General features: G+C 40.4%; 1 protein-coding gene and 1 long non-coding RNA gene across 7 annotated transcripts in view; one reads left to right on the plus strand and one right to left on the minus strand.

Moving 5' to 3' along the window:
• Positions 1-14,766, minus strand: part of AUTS2 (activator of transcription and developmental regulator AUTS2) — a 1,267,464-nt gene that overhangs the window by 305,470 nt on the left and 947,228 nt on the right. The window lies entirely within an intron of this gene.
• Positions 1-14,766, plus strand: part of LOC146059010 (uncharacterized) — a 118,594-nt gene that overhangs the window by 103,050 nt on the left and 778 nt on the right. The window contains exon 2 of the long non-coding RNA XR_014470095.1: positions 13,558-13,624. This is a non-coding gene — a long non-coding RNA (uncharacterized LOC146059010). The remainder of the gene's footprint in view (positions 1-13,557; positions 13,625-14,766) is intronic.

Consider the following 14,766-nt stretch of genomic DNA (forward strand, 5'->3'; position numbering starts at 1 on the left):
CAGACCCTTCGGAGAATTCATTAAGCAAGGAAAGTGCGATGAAAGTGGCAAGAAAAGATAACAAAGATACAGAGGGGTTACATGGGTGTATGGTGGCACAAGCCTCCAGGCTCCAAGCCCTAAAGGGGCACCTGAATGTGCACCTGTACCACTCACACTGTGCTGCAGCAAGCAAAGATGAACCGCCAATACTGCTGTAGTGTGAGATGTGATGCACCAATGAATGCTGACAAATACATGCAGTACACCATATTTGTTTTCCCTTTTTCTCTCTAACAGTGGTGTGTGTGTGTGTGTGTGTGTGTGTGTGTGTGTGAGAGAGGGGGGGGGGGTATTATATCCCCCCACTATTTTCAGAAAGTAGTGGGACATCCCAAGGAGATGTACAAAAGTCGACTGAGAACAAGGGGGAGAGGTCAATGGAAGAGATATACATTCTAGTGTAATCATCATACATTTTGGAGGTAAAAAAGTGATGAGTAGATTAACAAGGGAGAACATAAAGATGGTGAAGAGTAAAGGGCCAAGAACAATGGTGAACTGACACTGCTGCTGTACTGTGAGATGTGATGCATCAATGAATGCCCCACAAGTCAGTTTACCAAGGTCAGCTAACCCTCTACAGCATGGGTCCTCAAACTGCGGCCCTCCAGATGTGGTGAAACTACAAATCCCAGCATGCCTTGCCACAGGTTTCCTATAACGGAGTGTTAAAACTTTGGCAAGGCATGCTGGGAATTGTAGTTTCACAACATCTGGAGGGCCGCAGTTTGAGGACCCATGCTCTACAGCATTACTGGATTACTTACATATTAAGGGACTACAGTATTTAACAAAAAGGTCGATCATATAATTATGTAGAAGTTACAGTTTTTGCATACTTTTATGTATCCCCACTATGTAACCAAAGCATTATGGACCATAAACGGGGCAATTTCAGCCCCATTTCTAAGCTCCCTGTCTAGATCGTTTAGAAATGATGCACAGATCACTTTGTGTGCATGGCCTGCGGTGATGGTGATGAGTAGTCCTGGGTGTCACTATCACCTGACTAGATTTATATTGCATGCTGAATAAATCTAGATCTTTGCCAGTGTTCCCTCAATTGAGAACAAAGGCCATGACAAATCGCTCAGCACGCATCGTTGGTGCAGTTCTGTGGTCTGAGCGATCTGTGGTCAGCGATCTGTGTTTAACTAGATCGCTCAGCACACTGCTCCCGTCCTATTACATTCCGTCCACACAATCTAGAGATAATCATGATTAAAATAAATGACTGCACTTCTGAGATTTTAACACATATTCTATTAAATCACTATGCTCATGCAAATTAGAATGTAACTTTAATCTATCAATGGCAGCAGTAGCATACCAATGCAAGAGGAAACCCATCTTGGTAATTTTCAGTGATACCAAATTATGAATTGCTGCCAATTTCAGCCAATGAAATGCCAATGGTAAACAGACCCATTCATTAATAGGAAATTGTAATATTTAGTTTTAATTATGCTACGACTGAGTTCTTAAAAGTACAAATGGATACAGAGAACTTCTTTTGGACCCTCATCATAGACAGAAAACACATGATTTAATAAAATAACTAAAAATCACAATGTGGTGAAAATAAAATAGTTCAATGAGCAAATACTAGAAATTGGCATGTTTTAAGGGACCATGTTTCTGGCAGCTTTGTGCCACCAATATCGCACATTTTTCTCTGTACACTCTATGGGCGTCATTCTAGTCCCTTCAGAATGGGGCAAATTCGGCCCGTTCCAATGGTTCGGGGACTGCGCATGAGCATGGTCTTTTATGTGCATGTGCAGGTCTCCTTCATGAATGGCTTCTGGGACTTGCATATCCACCGCGCCGTTCGCAGGGAGCAGGGTGGGCCGCGGTTGTGTGGTGGCTGGGTCAGGTGTCACCCATGTCACCCGTCATCTGATGTCTTCATCCCAGCACACACACACGTTTCCATTGACTTTTATTTGTGAGCCCTGGAGAAATCATTCGATGGTCGACGACCATCAAATGATTTCACCTGCAGTGGACACATGCGAGGGATGTGTCTTCAGTACACATACCCTCGCATGGTTGCAAGGGGAAATGGTGTTAGGGGGATGGATTTTTGGCGGGACTGCCTTTCTTGCACTCGGTAAGCTGCGATATACGCAGCTTATTGAGTCAACCAGAATCAGCCCCTTTATGTGCACAGTCAAATCTGCAATGTTGTTATACCGATATTGGGGCAGATGTATTAAGCTTTAACAAGAGATAAATGCAAGAGTGATAAGGAGAGGTAAACGTCCAGCCAATCACCTGCTAACTGCCATGTTACAGGCTGTGTTTGAAAACAGTCAGTAAGGAGCTGATTGGCTGGACATTTATCTCTCTTTATCACCCTTGCATTTATCTCTTGTTAAGGCTTACTACATCTGCTCCAGAGTGGTTTATATGCTAAGATGGGAGAACTTCCATCTTAGTAAACAAACCCCATTATCGGCAATGTGCACTGCCCCATCATATGGGTAAATTTCATGGCAACCAATCAGATTATATGTATTTTCTAGAAGGTACTAAATAAATAATAAGTACAATCTGATTGGTTGCTTTGAACAACTCTCATCTACATAAATGTACCACAGATCTTGGTTGGTGTGAAAATATGGAATATTTTGCCATAAATGTATATTATACAATAAAGTTTGTGAAATCCTCTTTTCCAAACATATATTTTGAACTAAGATATGCTTCTGTGAATTGCTCTATTATTTAGTACTGTATTTATGTTATACTCAGAGCTCTAATGTGATTATTTTCCACTTATGTTTCAGCTGTTGTGGTAGTTTTACTGAACTGTGACCTCTGTCCACTGCTGATACAGTCATGTTAGTTGATATCCCTTGAGGGATTGCGCACATTGTGAAACAGCAGGTTACATAAACCTTTGCGAACTGTGACATGGCTACTGGACAACCTGCCTTAGCAGCTGAACATTAGTTGAAAAAGGCATGAAGGAATGTGGTATTTGTAAATGGTCACACATACTGTAGGATTTCACTGTAAGCATTGCTTCTGTATGCTTAGTGACTTTGATATGGCTGGTGTATGTGACATGTATACATATCAAGAGGTGCTAGCAGATGGGTTCCTGTAACTTGCCTCAAGTATTGACAAAAGGGGTCTGGCAGTGATTGGTTGGGTAATGCCCAAATCAGAATTCATTTCCCTCATTTGGTGTACGGTTTCTCCTCCAGTGTTAATGGTGTCACTCACAGGCCAATCAAAGCCTATCAGCATTGGAGTAGCAAAAGTGTCAGTGATTGACAGAAGCAAACTGTGTCAGAGAGCTGCAGACTGAGCCAGTGTTTTTGTGTTAACTGAGCTGCATGTACTACATATGCCTCCCAGAGGGAAACAGCACTGTGTGCAAAAACATCTTTTTATCCATCGACCTATACATTTGTACTATTTAAACCCATATATGTTTTCTTTTGCAAAGTATTTCCTTGAAAATGTGTTCCTCATAAATGTGTTCTTTTGAATTAGAGACTAAAAGTGTGATATACAAAGCTCTAACACCAAGATCTATTCTTCAGAATAGATAGGGGAACTCCTAACTGCAACACCCACCGTGGGACACGACATCACGCGGGTGGAACAGTCCCAGGAAAACAGGATTGTCCCACTAAAATCATGACAGTTGGGATGTATATATTTACCTACTCTCTGTCCAGAAGACTCATAAATATTGGTATGCCTTACTTGACTCCTGAGAGTGTATTCAAACCTCTTGCATGCCCACTTCCACAGAGAAATGAAGTGAGGGGGCTTGATGATACAAATTGCAGTGAGTCCACCATAGTCTTGTCCAATGTACACAAAAATAAGCTCTATCCTTATAAATACATTAGAGACTGTACAAAGAAGAGCAACTAAAATGGTGCATGGCCTACATCACAAAACGTACCAGGAAAGACTAAAAGATCTTAATATGTATACTTTAGAGCAGAGAAGGGAAAGGGGGGACATGATAGAAACTTTCAAATATATCAAATAGGGCTTTAACAAGGTACAGGTGGGAGACATTCTTCACAGGAAGAGGAGCAACAGAACACGAGGACATGCACTGAAACTAGAGGGAGGAAGATTCAGGGGAAATGCGAGGAAGAATTTTTTCACAGAAAGAGTAGTATATAAGTGGAATAGCCTCCCAACAGAGGTGGTAGACGCAAATACAGTAGTACAATTTAAACATGCTTGGGATAAGCATATTGATATCCTTACAAAAAAATAAGGATCAAATATGGTTTGAGGTAACATGTTTAAAAAAAGGGGCAGACTAGATGGGCCAAGTGGTTCTTATCTGCCGTCAAATTCTATGTTTCTATGTTTCTATCCTAACGAAGGCCTAGCCCATGTATGACTGCCCATGTATGACTGTGCCAAAATGTGTTACTCAACATGCACTATGCACCCCTGTCATTATTGGCACTGCTATCTTTAAGATAGTGCACTGATGTGCAGGGCAATGTAAGAACAGTCAGTGGCATTCAATTTTAGTACAGTACATCGTCCTTGGATATCAGCTCTGACAGCCAGGGACTGTGAATAAAAAAAAAAAACAAGTAAAGGTTTTTTTTTTTCAAAAGCCGCAGGTGCTGCTGGGAAAAGATTATAGTGCATGCACAGAGGCTCCACAGGCACCTGTCAGAAGTCAATAGAGGGAGAGTGGATTCCATTGGGCAGGTGATTGTACACTCTCAGTACAAGTCACACATTCCATCAAAAATAATGAGGCCCGGGACAAAAAAAAAGGCAGGACCCCCTTCCCTTTCTAGAACCCTCAAGTGTCTGAGACCTCCAGTGTCCACAGCACTGAACACACTACTCAGATTCTACATTGCTTCAAGGTAAATGTGAACTTTGTTCATAACAAATTGATAGACTCCAGTTCTGGGCCCCCTTTCCATCTGGCAATACCCCCCCCCCCCCCCTTCCCACACCGATTGCTGCCATGCATGTCATCATTATATGAATCTTCTTCACCACAATGCAGAGGTGAAGTAGGTTTAACCAGATAATGGTCCATGCATGTATGTTAGTGCATCTACCCTTGAACGTCATAGCCATCCTCTGGACGTTATTGTAACAACCTACACCTACGCAGAAGATATACATGGAAACAAGAGTATTCATTACTCTTTTCAATTCTGTACTGTATACAGATGCTTCAAGATTCCACTTACATTGCCTGCATGAGAATACTTTTATTCAGGCTAGCTATACCTACTTAGTCACAAGGGTAGATACAACCAAGATTCTGCATTGCTTGTAATTATACACTTGTTTCCCAATGATGCACAGTGCAATAAAATGCAACATGCACTGCACAGATAGGTACACAATCCACTCTGCATCTTATATTTAATTTTGTGGGATGAAATGTTTGAGTGACATTGGTGACTGCTTATTTGGGGCAGTACGGATGGTGTAATGGTTAGCAGTACTGCCTCACATTGCTGAGGTCATGGGTTCAATTTCCACCATGGCCCTAACTGTGCAGAGTTTGTATATTCTCCACATACTTGCGTGGGTTTCCTCTGGGTTCAGTGAATCCTTGCTGCGATGCAGGCCCAATTCAACAGGAAGTAGGAGGACTGATTCACTAACATTTACCCCACATGAAATCTTTAAATGTATTTGCACCTCTTGAGTATAACATGGATTTGCAGTTACAGTACTTTCTTTATTCTCAGCTCATTTCTGAACCCATGTTGCTTACACTTTATAGGTGATCCCGAAGATAATTTACAACATTGCAAAGTGCAGGGCAGAGCAAATGCTATTTGGTGACTGCTTGCACAATATTTTGTTGGTTTACAGTTTAGTATGTGGGTTATTTAAATGAAAATCGGGATGTCAGAAACAGTGCAAAAGCTTGAAGAAATTGCTGAATCTCACATAGGCATGTAGGAGGTATGACATACATCTACAATGATATCCTCACTTACAGGACCAAGGAATGGAAAATTATTATATTATAGGTGTCAGAAAGGGGAAAAGGGGGTAAGCTAAATATTTTCTCCCACCCCACAGCCCTTCTCTGCTTGCCATCAGGGCTTTACTCTTCCCTGTACCAAGCTCCAGCCCATACAGTGTGTGGCATTTTGCTGTGAGCTGGTCCCTCTTCTGAGACCAGGCCTGTACCCCTCTAAACTTTTATTAAAAGTTTCTTATACAGCGCTGCAGGTTCCGTTGTGCTATACACTTAGAAATAGAGATGAAAAAAACTTGTAACCCTCCCCCTAATGCTGAACCTTAGCCCATCCATCCCTTTGGGTAACCCCAGCTCTACACTGTCAGTCGGTGAAGAATACCGACATTTCACATGTCAACATTATGATGGCACAATAAGTGTGTCCAGGTCATAAGTGTGATACGTGCATACACATGTGGACATCAAAGATTTCAATGGCACATATGACGTCTGTGACCAGTCATAGCACAACATAAACTGCAATTTTCTACTTTGCGTATACCCATGTATGCATTGTGGCAATGATGAAGTAAAAAAAAAAAAACTTGCCGACCTGTTTGGCCAATTTATCCATGCCAACTTTTTGACCATGTCAACCACATGCATGTCAACCATATGGTGTTGACCTATTGGCTATCGACATGGACAATGGACGACTTATTGTCCGGATACCGCTCCACACTAGCTGAATAAAATAGACATCATGAAGAATTAAATATTTAAATTCATGATTTATTTGATCATGTGAAAATATTATGAGCACTGTGAAAGAAGAATAAAAATGCTATAAAACAAAGTAGTTCCATAGTCACATTCTAAGATTCTGCAAAAAGTTATAGAATCCAAAGTGTTACTCCAGTTACTGGCTTGAATTTATGGGTTTATTTGGCCAAATTAAATAGTTCTTGACATCTTATTGTAGATCTGTCAATCTATTTGAAGAGAATAGAGATCTGCAAGAAAAATTCATTTGCAGCCTCAGCTGTGACCATCTCATATCTGCCAGCAGAAATCTAAACAGATCCCAGGACATATTGGCCATCTGAATTTCAATGTAATCATATGCATGAAGACTTCTCTCCTGTCTGGCAGATATCATCAGGATTGCAATTATTCTAACATTTTGGCAAGCTTTGTGGTGTCCTGCCAGCAAGTGCCTAATCCCAACAGATCTGTTAAAATAAACAAAAGAGCAAATCAAAAGGCACTTAAAAAGTCAACTGTTCTACAGTTGAGTTTGAACAGAGTCCAGAAAACTTTGTGGATGGTGCTAGTTTAACACCATGCTCCATCCAAACATTTCTTATCTTTTTAACCCTCGAAATAAAATATAATTTTTTTAAATGTAGAAAATTATTTCTTCCTTCAAGATAGGTATAGACTGCAACACATTGAATACATTGAATAAAGTGATACAGATATTCAGATGACATACAGTATATTCCTCAAAGAAAGAAGTCCAACTAAAATCTTCACACAGTAGTACAGCTACTGTAGTTCCTAGCTAATTTATTGGGATAGCCGAGCAGGTGTACTTCTTATACACTTCCTTTTGCCATGACATACTACTGTATATGTGTCATGAAAGATGGGAGCTGTCTTTTTAGGGGTTTTTAATTAATACTTCTGTCTGTCTACTTATACTGAACTAAGCAAATTATTAAGCTTTACATTTGTATGATCTATAGTATATTTTCCTTCTTAGTAGATGCAATTAAATAATGAACCAAAATGAATAATGAATAACTGTATTCTTCAGTCTCAATCCAGCCCATGCTGGATATGGGTGTTGCCACTCACTATGATGAAGTAATGGGATTTGTGGTGGAGGGAGTATGGCCGTGACATTGGTTTAGCCTCCCAGCAAGACCACTCCCACATTCAGCACTCCTGTCCTTAAGAAGTGTCCTGGTGTATGGAGGCATACACAGGGGTGGGACCCTCCAAGGACATATGAAGCATGTGAAGCATCAGCAGCCATCAGATAGTGTGTGCACAAGTGGCGGTTTTTGGAAAAGGATCTGGAGGGTACACTCATTGCCTCCACCCTGTCTGAGGATGTGCTTGGAGTGATCTTACAGTGTACATTACAGTGTTCAGCAGTCAGGGGATGCCCAAACGCTCCTCCCTTGTGGCCCAAACCCTCCTCCCACAAGGGAGGAGGGTTTGGGCCCACGGTGTGGAGACTTAAGGGATAAAAGGGGAGTTGAAGATGGATGACACATATGAAGTGGGATCTGAGAAGGGCACAGGGATTGTCTCAGAGAAGGAACCAGTACAGAGTATCCAGCCACACAATGTAGGGAAGGTGAACCCAGAAGGCTTGCAGAAAATGTCTGGAGATAAGTGTGAAGTGGAGCAGCCAGAAATAGAATTATCTCTGTCCAGAGCAGTGGCATAACAATAGCCCCGCAGACCCCGCGGTCACAGGGAGGCGCTGTGTAAGTGCGGGCGCTGGGGGTCTGAGGGGCTATTGTAATGCCACTTTGCTGCATCCGGGACCCGCAGATTTACCTGTCTGCGCAGCGGTCCCGGCTCCCCACTTACCCTGGCTTCTGTTGAAATGAAAATGGACCATCATAAAATGTCCGCCCCCATACAGCAGACAGTTCTCTGAAACTGTCTGCTGTATAGGGGCGGACATTTTGTGATGGTCCATTTTCAAACCAGCAGCATAGCACAGTGGAGGGTAAGGGACGGGGGCATGGGTGGCGGGGAAGGAGAGGGGGCGCTGCCGAAATTTCAGTGGGGGCGCGATTTTTATAGTTTTTATAGTTACGCCACTGGTCCAGAGACTACAGATACATTGCCTGTGTTAACCCTAGATTGTGCCCCACAACCCTCTTGGAAATAAGACGAGATGTGTTTGCTAGTTCTACCCACTGTATGTGGGGACTGAAGAAAATGCACACAAACTTCTATACTATTAATATTTAGTTCTCCTCTGAAATAACACAGATGCTGAGGAGGATGATCATCAGTCTAAAATTCCTCCAGCATATGGTGTCAGCGGCCACATGCCAAATTGCGGCAGACTGGAAGTGAGTCTCCCTCCCCATCTATGTAAGTGGTTCTTAATAGAGTTTGGCAAATATATCAGATGGAAATCATTACGAGCATACTTTAAGATCCTTCAAAACATTTTTAGTTTGTATGAGAACCTTAAACTTTTCATGTTCATATACCATTTTCTACGTGAGGATCAATCCAGCTGGTTCCCCATTCACTTTTTAATTCATTAATTTCCTTCTCGGCCAGTTTGATATTCTACTTCTCTGTTTTATGTATTTTCTTTTGTCCCTATTCAAAAGTGTAATATTTGATCAGCACATCATGTAAGGATTATGTTTGATGTCATGTATTCATAGTTGTAGTTGAAATGGATACTGTAGCTTCTTTTTTTTTACTGTAATAACTGTACAGGTCTAATTTGAATGTGATCATTATATATGATGATGCACTCACCAGCATAAACCCCTTAAGAAAGGGAGTAAACATCACGACAAACTGCAGTCCGACTTTTCAGTTTATAAACCAATGGAACCATTTCAAAAGCCTGATGTATACTGCATAGTTACTATATGCTGTTAAAAATCTGGTGAGTGCACCCTGAATTTTTTTTATGGATAAGATGTGGACTTTTTCTAGTCTATTTTGAGTTGCACCCCTGCTTAGTCATCCGTAAGAAATAAGTGCGCATGTCAAACCAACACATAGCCAGTGCAAGCACAGTGGTAAAAACAATGGAGATCGGAAAGAGTAACTATACCGCAAAGTGATCGTGGAGATTAATTAATAGAGCATACCAAGATGTTGGAATTAATAATGGCGCATTATTAATGCATTAAAATGTAGGGGGGGAAAAGAACACTAGTAACAAATGCATCTCCCTCTTTGGGCGGGATGTTCTAAAGCAAAAATGCAGTAAAAACCCAGTTATCTGCACTAAAACCCGCACGCTGGGTTACTGAAGCAGGGGCTATCACCGGCAAAAGCTGGTGATACCCCATAGAAGCCTTGTTAGTTGGCCTCTGGTATTTAATAAGATTTTGAAAATAATCATACTAGAACATAAGAGGATTTTCTGTGGAGAAGTAATGGTATTTTATTAGTTAAAAGTCACAATGTTCCTTCTAAGTACTTCTGCCTGGGCAAATTTTGCATAGGGTCCTTTATTTTGAGCTGGCCCCTAACTTTATAGGGTAAGAAAAATGCTAACAACTTAAATTCAAATCCAGCTATTCATAAGAAAAAAGTCAGCTTTCATGCAGTCGTATTTTTTTATTGCCTCCCAGGTGCCCTCAGCAACTGTGATACTTTTGTTACCTGATTCGGCATTGAACCAATGCAAACAGCATCAATACTTGTGTATTTATATGAAATGCTCCACTCATTTTTCTGCCTCCATGTTAGGCCTAAGATCAATGGAACAATCTGTTAATGTTACGCTCTTATGAAATAACGATGGAAAGAAACAGCTTTTTAAAATTACTTTTTTTTTTCTTAGTTGTCACCATGGAAACAAGCCAACACAATCTCTAGGTGCCTTACTTAGAGAGAATAAGGAACAACAGTTATCAAGGAAAAATAAACAGAGCAAATTCACGTGAACTTAAATTTATATGCCTTGAAAACGGAAGTCTCCTTTGCTGCATCCTGTGTTGCCAACATATATTAAAACATTGCTTGTTTGATGTTTAGCTAGAAGAAAATAGGGTGATATTGAAAACTAGACAGGCCAAAATCAGCAGTATCCTGCTTTGCAGAAACTGAAAGAACGACTTTGTGTTTAATGTTATACAGCAGATTACTAGTCTCACTAGGGAATATTATGCAAATAAACTAAATAGTCTGGCACACAAATAATGAAACATACACATTTATTTTTATATTACTGTATGAGTTGACTTTCTAATGTATACAAAGTATACATGATGTATTTGTTAATAGAACATTCATATTAATGATTCAACATATATCCAATTTGTATGAGCCTTTGAAAAAAATACAGCCTGATGAAACTACGGTAACTTCAGAAAATTGTTCTATTTGTAACATGTCTATAATATGTTTGTGTCTGGATCATGTATGTTCATATGTCTTATATTAAGCAGTAGAAAATGTAAAAAAAAAATTATACCACATTTTTAATGGTGTTATCTGGATGAAAAAAAAAAAAAACCCCAGCATCATATTCTTCTGTATAGCCTAAAAGCAAAAGAGCAATATCTTCCAATTTCAAAGAAGCCCTACCCCTACAGCACATAGATATAGGGCCAGCTCAACATACAGGCGCACTAGGCAACAGCTTAAGGCCTCACAATCCTAGGGGCCTCTGAGCAGGAAAATGTGATGGTCACACCAATCATAGCAGTGAGTCATCATTCTCTAATGGTCTCCCAGCCTGCAGCCAGAAATTGAATAGCTGTCACATGCTGATTGGTGGATGGCTGGAGCTATCCACCAATCAGAGTGCTGACAGTCATTCATGTCTGGAAGCAAGGGAGTAACTACCATTGGTGCTGGGGGTGCAGCTGCTATGGGGCCCAGAGCTGAGAGGGGCCCACTTTGCCTGTCAAAGTTACATGTGCTGTATATATTTTTCAGGACTCGGTGATAAATAGGGGCCCTTACAAACTTTTGCTCTGGGGCCCACATGTATCTAGTTACGCCACTGTCTGGAAGCATAAAGACATTATGATTGTTTAGAACTGGTTCCTGTGAATGTGAATGCAGGGATCCCATGTGCATTGCTTTGCCCAAGGCCTGCTATGCTGCTAAAATGGCCCTAGGCACAGAAGCCGCTTTGTAAAGTTCCAATGCTGTTCTGACACTCACACAAATACCAGTGGGTTCGGTATATCTTGTTGACTTTCCCCATGTAGACATTTACGATGAAGCATATTGTTGACATGGCCAACATGTCAACATGTTCATCATGATAACAACCACAGGTTCAGCGTGTACTATGTTGACACAAGACAATGTCAACAACCATTTTTAACATCAACGCTAACCCTAACATTTCTATTTTCAACATTTGACATTTTGGCATTGACCTTATGACAGTCTACATAGTAAACGTTTACTGCAGACCACCCCAACAAGTTTATTAAGAAAAGCTGTAACGCTTCTAGGAACAAACTGCAAACGTTCAGTGAGTCTTGTAATATATTTATTAGGTTCTTTTTTCCCCCCCAACATCCATTTTTTTCTGCCTTATTCCTGCACCCACTTCACTGACCAGAAGTCAGAATGGACATTCCCACCAAGACTAAATTATAGGCATGTGCTCTTAATTTCCTTTTATTGCTTAATTTCCTTTTATTGTCATGTTAAATCTACATTACCAGCAAATAAAGGATTTGTAGTGGCAGGTGAGCCAAGTCACGTCCCCAGCTGCTGCAGGAGTTGCTTGGATTACCTGCGCAGCAATAGGTAGGGTAAAAAGACCAGTGATAAAATAATGAGGCAGAGTAAGACAGAAAATGAGAGAGATTGAGAAAGAAAGGACAAACAGACTGTATCAGTATCGCTGCAGGGCATACAAACGGATCATTCTGTGCTCCTTTTCTAAGTGATCTAGTCAGATCGCTTAAGGGCCCCACACACAGGGCGATATTAGGCCGTTTTCTGAGCGATTTTACATAATTTCTATGCATCGCTCAGAAAATGGCAGAGAATTGCTGTGTGTGTGGCACACACAGCAATTCAAAGTGCGTCCCCGCCGCATCGAATCGGGCCACAATTAATAACAGACAGGCTGGTCAATTCAGAGCACTCGCTCAGAAAATCGTCAGCATAGCAGGCAGTGAGTGGGCTTTCTTAGAAAAGGGTCTGAAATTGCCCTGTGTGTATGCCTCTAAGCTTCACCGCTTCCATTAATTATTTATTTTCTACCTTGGCACCATGTATCCCTCCTGACACTATGGGTGAGATTTAATAGGATGAGAGATTTGTTGAAAAATTTCCAGTTTTTTTAAAGCCGCAATCATTTACACTGCAAAATCAAACTGGTTTAGCAGTGTAAATGATTGCCGCTTTAAAAAAACTGTAGATTTCTCACCAAATCTCGCACTTTCTCAATCTCTCATCCTATTAAATCTCACCCTATGACTCCATTACTGCAGCCCTGTCTTCTGGCACTGTTTACTAACTTCTTCGGCACCCTGTACCAAAGAACTTCTCTATAGTATTCTTTACTTGAACCAATTCCTTGTCCTCATCTCAAAGATCCTTCACTTCTATCACCTGACACTACCATATCCTTTTTCTAATGTGATAAATTATATTAATCTTTTTCTTGAATGCAGCCAAACTTATATAAAATATTACAATTGATAAATACCAAATTTCATATAGTTTTTTTTTTTTAAACTATGTTTTTCATGAACATCACAAACCATAAATTTTCAATATACCGGTATTAGCTCCTTATCTATTCCACTTGTACACAGCTATTACCCAACACTATTATAAAACAGTGACTTAATTCTTCTACCATTGCTATCCAACAGGAAACTTAAGAAGCCTTGGGAAAACGGTTTCAACATGCAGTTCCTGTATGCTGAAGGGAAGCATCATGTAAGTACATGATAATGTATTGAGTAATACAATAAGCCCGCCCCCAAATACTGTAAACTAGCCGGTCGGGGACAGGCTTATTGATGATAGAAAGGCTGAGCTCTGTAAGCCTGTGTCATTTGTGCAGCAACAGTGGCTGTTGCAGGCAAGGAAATATCGATTTTGATCCAGCAGATCAAATGTGTACACTGTGCCTTGAATGCACATCGAAATCGATATAGATTGCAAAAGTGCTGATCGAATGTGAAATCTAACGGAAAGCAAAGGCCAAATCAACAGTGGGTGGAACGGGAAATCGAAAGCAAATCAAATCGAAATCGAATCAAAAGTAAATCGATGCGTTTGTAGTACACACCTTTACATAGAACTTTATCTGTTCTGGCCGGATGCCCCCTATAGACTTTGGTAGGTACTGCAGACCAATGGGCAGCAGCTGCCTTTGGATGATCACTATAATAAAAAAAATTATATTGGCCAATCTTTTATTCTGCTGGTTGCCAAATTACATATATTTACACATATTTTCTTGGTTTGCCAGCTTTACAGTGCCAACTGCAGTATATGGTTATAAAAGAACCAGAAGTTTATTTAAGTTCTCTTATTTTCTCATATTTATCAGATCTTTCAAGTGGGTAATTAGATCTGTAACTTTAATTGAGATTTCATGGGAATTCACCAGCCACCATTTACACAATCACTGCATTGTTGTCTCTGGAGGTGTATTTAACCATACAGATTTATGTTAATAGCGATTAAACAGTATACCCGTTTTATTTTCTATCTTTTAGTCTCTGAGCTGCCTAATCTGCTTTGTATGGACGAGTACTAATTACCTTTAGGGTCCAACTACCAGAATAATCACACTATGAAACTCTTATACGACACATGGGAAATCACTATACTTTTGTGATCTGCAAATGAACTCCAGTAGCTAGGCATGCAGCGTTCTACATTAGATTACACAATGCTTCCCTTCAGACAATTTTGAATACATTTTTACATATTAACTAAGCAAATGCCATGGTGCACATTCATTTTCTATTTTAATGACTAAAGATATGCACGCAGAAAGATCCCTAATTACTGCTTTCCTGACAGATGCAGTCATTTCCTTGTGTGTGTGTGTTTTAATTGCCATTAGC

The sequence above is a fragment of the Crinia signifera genome, chromosome 2 (genome assembly GCF_055691185.1).
Source record: "Crinia signifera chromosome 2, ASM5569118v1, whole genome shotgun sequence".
Classification (NCBI taxonomy): Eukaryota; Metazoa; Chordata; class Amphibia; order Anura; family Myobatrachidae; genus Crinia; species Crinia signifera.